The 7,949-nt window shown below is 40.7% G+C and overlaps 1 protein-coding gene across 1 annotated transcript in view; it reads right to left on the bottom strand.

Annotated features, from left to right (window-relative positions):
* PDE1A (phosphodiesterase 1A) overlaps nt 1-7,949 on the bottom strand; it is a 207,822-nt gene that overhangs the window by 199,696 nt on the left and 177 nt on the right. The window lies entirely within an intron of this gene.

Here is a 7,949-nt window from a genome sequence, read left to right on the forward strand (position 1 = left end):
GAGCATTAAATTGCTGCATCCTAGCTGATCCCTTTCAACTGAGCTCAGCACTTTCTGATCCAGTGCTCCTCATAACCCTGCTGTGCTGCTTAGGTCAGTGTAATTGCACGAGCCCAGCTCCTCTGTGCTACAGCCCAGTTGAGACAAGTGGCTGCACTCACACAGCCCCAGCCTCCCCAGCGGCAGCCCCACCTGTAACACAGCAGCAAACACAGGTGGGAGCTGAGCCTGTGCAGGACCCGGCTCCCAGTGCAAGACATCACACACTGACACTGCTCTCCTCCAACAAACCCGGGATCTGCACACACCTCAGCTCTGCCATGCTCCCAGGGCAGGACAGAGCTGCTCGAGTGCAAACCCACACCTGCCGTACCCCAGCACAGCCAGCTTAAACAACAGCAGTGCTTGAATGCTGAGAGTGAAGTTGTTTACTCTGAAGATAGCTACCAAGCTCTTAGTAAATCCAGTATTTTTGAACAAATGCCAAGCAGTTTAAAACTGCTTACATACCTACAGTAAATATCCAAGACAGTCAGGATTGAAGCAAGTTGATTTGCACTGTATGAATGATAGTTTACATAACAAAAATTAATCATACTAATTGGCTTCAACCATATTCTGATAAATTCTTGCATCAAGTGAATACAGTATGGCATTTCTGTAGCATTTAAATCTATGACCTTGATTGCACACATTTAAGTTCTGCCAACATTCACATACACACTTTTTTTTTTTTAAGAATAAGCCCTTCAATGTAATCATGCTTTGGGTTGGGTTTTTTTCTCAAATGTACATGAATGCAAAGTACTCATTGAACTGAGACCTCGTGTGCTGAACAGTTTCCTCTTACTTTGAATAGTATTTTATTCATAATAGTGCTACTAACAGCCTTTTTATTTGCTTATAAGAAACCACATATTTTATAGCAACTTTTCACATTAAACATAAATCAAGGACATAGTCAAAATCAAATATAAGCATTGTTTTTTAATTCAGACACCACTTAGTAAAGAAGTTGAAATAACATGAGATGTACATGATTGTGAAGAGGACAGTGAAGAAGACGACACAGATCTGTGATAGTTCCCAGTGAGTTCAATAAAACTACACCAGTTGACACCACAAGGAAAGCAGTTTAGGATCCAGCCCAGCAACCAGCCTGGGCATTTAAAACAGTGGAGTTTTGACTTTAGCATATGGCAAATGTCTCAAGTGCTGACTAAATTGATAGATGCTTTAAAAACTACTGTTCATTAGACATCTTTGCTTTATTTCAATTTCAGCATAGAAGTTATAACTATATGATGATTCAAAGCATGAATTGAGAATCTATTTATGGATCATGAATTTAAGAGGAGCACAGGGAACAATTTTAAAGGAATACTGATAAAAATAATGCTATTAACATTAGTTTTACATTAATGAGTCAAGTTAAGTTGGCGATCATTCCTCAGGCTCATTAAAGATATCTGAATGTGAATCACAAGAAATTTAAAATAATCTACTTGGTTTATCCAATGGGAGTTTAAACATTTTCTTTTCATCAGAAGTAATAAATACAATATAAATAAAGTAGCAATGCCAATAAATCAGTTTTAAATTCTCCATACTATCTCAAAGGTTTAAACTGCAGCATCCTGTACAGTCAGATGTACAAGCAATGTGTATGACATACCAGTGGAAATGAATGCTTTTCCTCACAATGCCACCTTCAGAACCAAATTAAGCGTGACACCTAATGCAAAACCCCTACTGCAGGTTAAGACAGCTACAAGATGGGTTGAAGAGGTCATGTTAACACAGAGCCCAAGTGCATGCAATTTGGTGTTTTATTCTAGAACATGAATAAACCTCTACCTGCTTGCAGTGTGGAAGGGGCAGCATCAGCTCCCCAGACAACAACAGTTAAACACCTGATTCATTCTTCAATAGTAAAATACTAAATAAAATCAGAATAATTACTTATGCGGCCAAAGGGAGGATGATTTTAATTCTCAGTGACAACAGAGCAGTTGTGTTTCTAGTCTGCAAACAAGCCATCACAGCGTCTTATGAAAATAGAGATAAATTGAGGTATGGTTTCTACCATGTGTGCTATGGTTCAGGCAAGAAGAAATGCAACAGCCATGAGGAAATACTGAAGCACAAAGACAAGCAGAATACAATTCTGACAAACTTGTACACAAACCAGGGGAGGCATTCTGTGCAAATAACACCACATAGCTTGCTCTGAAGAGTCACCCACTTTACAAGAATAATGCTCATGATGTGCTCATGATGTCCAACGCTTTTTTTGTGAATAAAGTGTTCATCAGTGAGACCAAAAGATCACAGCCTGAGGCATCAATGTGGAAAGGCACTAATCTTTAAATAATAAACCCAGTATCAACCAAGCAGTCGCTTTCACTGCCTTCAACAAGCATGATTTGTTATCTCCTAGCCTCAAAACATCCAGCTCTGCCTCTCCAATCAAATTTGTCCAATGACTTCTTTCACCTTTTTAACTTCTGCTTCCTGTGAACACGCCTTTTCCTAGTCCAAGTAACTAGATTTGGACTAGAGGATCTACAGGGAATAACTGCACTCCATTAAGAGCACAGCACCCAGGTATAAAGCCATGAACTGGGAGCAGAAAATCTGTGTTTCCACCTGAAACAAGTCATCCAGCCACACATGCACACACACCAGCAGACCTAACATTAAGGAACTAGAAAGCTTTGCAGTGAAGGCAGGAAGCGGGAGAAACACAGCTGTCTCATTTTGTCCTAACTTGTATCATCAGCTTAAAGTCAACACTTTGATTTGCTCTTCATGGGCTGTAGCTGTAGTATGTAGTTTGTGAAGATGGGAAATCTCAGTAGTGCAATAGGAATGCTTTGTTTTGTTTCCAAACAGTGCCAGACAGCTCAGAATTGCTGAAAAGGGGCCAGTGCAGCACACAAAGTGGCACTAAGTCAGCAGAATTAGAGTAGGCTGCTAAAACTCTGAAACCCCCAAAGAGAAGTTTAAATGATAAATGATAAGCAGAAAGGTCATCTTGTATCATGTTGACTAAATACTGTGAATATTAAGAATATTTGCCATTATTTGTACATTGACAGATGACTGCCACCCTTTTCAAAAGTGGCACATCTATCATCATTTTTCAAGGTTTCTGCTTTGATTTAGAATTTTTGGAAAGCTGTAGTCTCGGGGTTTTTTTTCTATTTTCTTTAATAAAAACTCCTTCAATACTTCGATACTCAGATAGCTCCACCAGCTGCTACACTGCTATGGTTTGCATGCCCCTCAATGTGAGGTCTCTCTGCAGATGGGGAGCTTTTTAAGACCCAGTTTACAGATGCTTTGCATACAAATTAGTCACCCTGTCCTTAAATTATAACTGAATTAGGAAAAGCTCTTATGCCGTTACAGAGGAAGGTAAGACAAGGTTTTGGAGTCAAATCTGTCAACATTTTTACCCTTTTAGCTGATTATAGTCATCTCTGAAAGCCTTCACCTAAGTTGTCTGAAAATCCTGCAAAATATTATATCTCACAGTTTATTTGTCCTATTTAGATTACAAAAGCACAGGTGTTAACACTTTGTGTTCTTATAACAGTGTCTGTATATATAAAACTGCACATCAAAACAGTTACAAAGATTTCTGTGAAGCTAATAGAAAACAGAGTGAGGTCCAAGCCCCTGGAATGTTCAAGGGAAAAAACACTTTATAACATCATAGCCAGGAATTCAAAAATCAACAACTGGCAGACCAAGTCAGAGAGAAAGCACATTTTTGTGTTCAAGGTCTGTAAAGAAACCCTTAGACTGTGAAGCATACATTACAGGAAACTTCTACCCCCACAGCCATACCTCATTTTATCTCCTCATCTTTTCAAAACTGGCAGAAACCACCCAGCAAACAGCTTTCCAACTGCATCAGAGAATCTCCAAATAAACCTGGAAGTTACAGACAAATACAGCTCTGCTTGTTCAATTCACCATACTCCATTTGAAAACCTGCTAACAAGGATACGGAATTCCTTCTGAGTTCCTTTGAATATTTCAGTTTTAGCTTGGATTTGGCAGGTGGCTTTCATTTGTGCAGGGATTCCCCAGGAATTTTGCCACTGGGAATGACTGAAGAGACAGATCCCTTCTGCTCACACCCCTTCTCCTGCCAGGAGACACAAGTTACATGGATCTATGAGTTCATGTCAGTTCTTCAGCAGCCTGCAAGAGGAGTTGGTTTGCAGCACCCGGCCTGAAAGAACTGTATCCCTTGACACTTTCAGCTACTCAGCATCAATGAAATACTTTGCAGGAAAAGGCCTAGCTGATGAATGGAATACAATAAAACCCAGTTCCTCCTAAATTACCCACCATGCAATGTACAGAAACCATCAAACTGCAGCAGTCTTGCTTTTGATCTTTAAACTTCAATGACAAAAATTGATATGTTAAAGTTCAAAATGTGCTAAATGAACAGAATTTCTGTTCAAAGTCCTCTTCATTAACAGTTACTGCATATTTCACTGCAGGAAAAAAAAATAAGCAACTGCTTATGAAAGCTGAATGCTAATTTTAAAGCAATCAAAAATGCATAGATGTTTTAAATTACAAGAAATGCCTCTCTAACATCTTGACTATTTCAACAGAAGCAGATGGTTTATATAGCTTTACTGCTTAATTAAACATTTTATATATTCTGTAAAATGGTATTTTATGGCATCCTTTCCAACTGGCTTTCTAAATTTAAATTACAAAGTAGTTTTACATATGTGCCATATTAATCAGATCATTTATTAAAATATTAATATCTAATAACTTACTGACCTGACTTCTATCTTCTAATACATTTGAAAGGTCTAACTGTCCACTTCTTTCCTATTTCTTCTTGATGATCATACTAACTTTTTCCATAATTCTACTAGTTTCCTTTATTTTAAATAGTCCTAATTTAGAAGATTTTAGATTTTTCCTTTTATCCCCTTTACAAAAACAGGATAAATAAAATGAAACATTTTATGGAATGAAATATTAAAACCAAGACCAAACAAGATACAGGTTTGGATGCTGCTGTAAAAGCTAGACATGACTACTGATGAGTGAGAAACTTGAGATAATGAAGAAGGCTTAATGAACTACAAAAGCATTTCATAAAAGACAAAAAAGTATGCTGTCCCCAGGTTCCCCAGAGGAAAATAAAATCAGGTTACAGAGATCCACAAGCCACCATCAGACAGTTGGCAGAAAGAAAGAGGGATGAAAAGAAAAAACTGAGCATAGTAGGAAAAGTTCTCAAAATCCTTATCAAGTACTTATTTGATGCGATAATTCCAGCAAAAGGAAGGGTTTCACGATTATTATGTATAGTTCCTGGAATGACTTTCTAGAGCTGATTCAAAAAAAACAGTATAAGGCAGAAATGGACAAAACAACAATATAGTCACTGAGCCAGGGGGTTATTTAACTGTGTGACTACCAAAGAGAACCTTAGGCTAGAAAGAACATCAGTCTGTTCTCTGGGTTTATAGATCAAATAGGTGAGAAAAGGCACCACTGAGTACACAAATGGCCCTGCTTACTTACACCCCGGCAGGGTCCTTACATAAGCAGGTGACAAATGCCTACCACAAAGTGAAGGTGAGTTAGGTGACTTGTGAGTCATGAAGTCATTAGGGACACGAGTCACTACACCCTCCATGAGGACCAAAGGCTCTGGCACTAGGGCATACTGCACATTTTAAGCTATACCAGCTTTTCCTGGTTCTTCCTGGCCATTTATTCACCACGCTGCAGCTCAGAACTCCACAAAACCTTCAAGTCTCTCCTGCTCCCCATGACCCAAGTCCACACCACTGGGCAGGGGAGAAAACCAAAACATTCATGCATATTCCTTAACTGATGAAATGCAGCTATGTCACAACACAGTCCTTTATATACAACCAGCACCATGTGCAAAGAGCAGCAACCTATCTAAAATGCAGACACATAATTTGATAAAAAACAGCAGTTGCAAAACCAAACAAAAACCACAAAAGGCCACAACAACAACAATAAAAAACAGAAAACCAAAAAACCACCACAAAGAAACAACAAAAACCAGAAGCATTTTATTAAATCAGAACATCAACTTGAAAAAAAAAAAATATGGCAACATGATAAAACTAGGTTAGTTAGGTGTTAAAATGATCAGAATCTTCAAGACTATATCAAAGAATTTGCTCACCATCTCTTTTAATGCTCAAATCAGGAATTCAAAGACACTGACAAAACAAACTGCAGAGTAACTCATGAAACTCACTACCATTAGGAAATCAAGCAAGCATTTGAGTGAATAATTACTGACATGCACTGCTTGCAAATACATAATATTAATTTAAATTAAAGGTTGTTATTATTTAAGTTTTAATCACAACTGAAGATCCAGAAATGCCTATTCTTGTATTCCTCTAGCTAAACAGGAGAGCTTTTACCCATTCCATATATATAGCTCATTACTGCATATGAGTTCTGAGAGAGAACTGATTTTGCTTACCTGGAAACACTTGACAGTTACATGAAACTTCCTTCAGACCAACATATTTCACGTGCCTTATGTTGATTTATATTTATATTATATACCAATCTGTTGTAATGTGCTGATTTTATGTATCATCATCTGCTAAATGAGCTTTTGAACATTGCAATACATTAACCTCACCCCATCCATCACAAGGACCTCAAGTCACTGAAAACATATGTAAAGAAATAAATGTTGCAACAAAGAGTCAGCGCTTCTGTGTGCACTCATTTAAATTCTGAAACTTAATATTAATAGCAAAGGCACCACCCACTAAGCTACTTTGTCACATAGCCACTGGGAGGAAATATAAATGTTTCAGGAGATATGTTTTTCACCATTAGTTTGACAGATGTGGTTTCTGTAACAACATGAACATTATAAACTAATTTCTCAGGTACGCTATACTGGAGTATATCTTTGTTGATTCAGTAGTTTTTATCCAAGAAATATTTTACAGTGCCAATTTATTCAGGTAGCTGAAATTAAAGAGCAAGTACAAAAAGAACTCCCTTTCAACAATGAGCCTCAGGAACTTCTGCTACTTTGACATTGTCAGAAGCAGTAAGAACTTAGGATTGGCGCCATCAACATAAACGAGACCAAGGGAGCGAACCAAAAGACTTTTGGGCATAATTTCAAACAAAGCAACTGCACAGAGGGGCAAACTGTAAGAAAACTCAATTACAGGCATTGCAATATAATCCCAAATTATCTTTGAAACAGAAAATACTTGCAAAGACTTCTTGCAATGTACTTGTATTTGATAACCTGGTTTTTTGGCCCTGCTCATAAAACAACGAGTGTTTTGTCTCCACAAACAGTGAAAGTGGTTATGAAGCGCTTATTACTTCTTAGCCCTACGTGAACTTTTAAAGGAAGTCCTCCAAAACACCCCACCGCGGCCTTCAACTCTCTAGAGCCGCCTGGGGTCCGCGCCTGGACATGAGCCGTGCCAGGTTCTCCTCCTCGGCTCCACCGCCGGCACCTCTCGCATCCCGACCCACCGGGGCTCCGCGGGGCCCGCAGCGGGCGGCGGCAGCCGGGGGCGGGCCCGGCCGAGCCAGGGGCGGGCCGGGGGCAGGCCGGGCTGAGTCGGACCGGGCCGGGCCGGGGCGGAGCGGCGTGCCCCGGCGGGGAGCGGTCGGGCGGAGCCGAGACCCCGCCCGAGGCGGGCACGGCGGCCACGTCAGTCCCGGAGCCGCCCCGCCCGCCTCCGGCCCAGAGCCGGATCCCGGATCCCGCCGCCCTTCCGCTGGCGCCGGGAGAAAGGCGCTGTTGTCCCGGCCTGCCCCGCGCCCGGCCCGCTGCACCGCCGGCTCCGCAGCCCCTCAGCGCCTCTGCCCGGGGCCGGCCCCGCTCCGCGCTGCGGGCAGAGCAGGGCAGGGCAGAGCAGGGCAGG

Source organism: Pseudopodoces humilis, chromosome 8 (assembly GCF_049639895.1).
Source record: "Pseudopodoces humilis isolate 2021_Gansu_Grassland_sample_001 chromosome 8, ASM4963989v1, whole genome shotgun sequence".
Taxonomy (NCBI): domain Eukaryota; kingdom Metazoa; phylum Chordata; class Aves; order Passeriformes; family Paridae; genus Pseudopodoces; species Pseudopodoces humilis.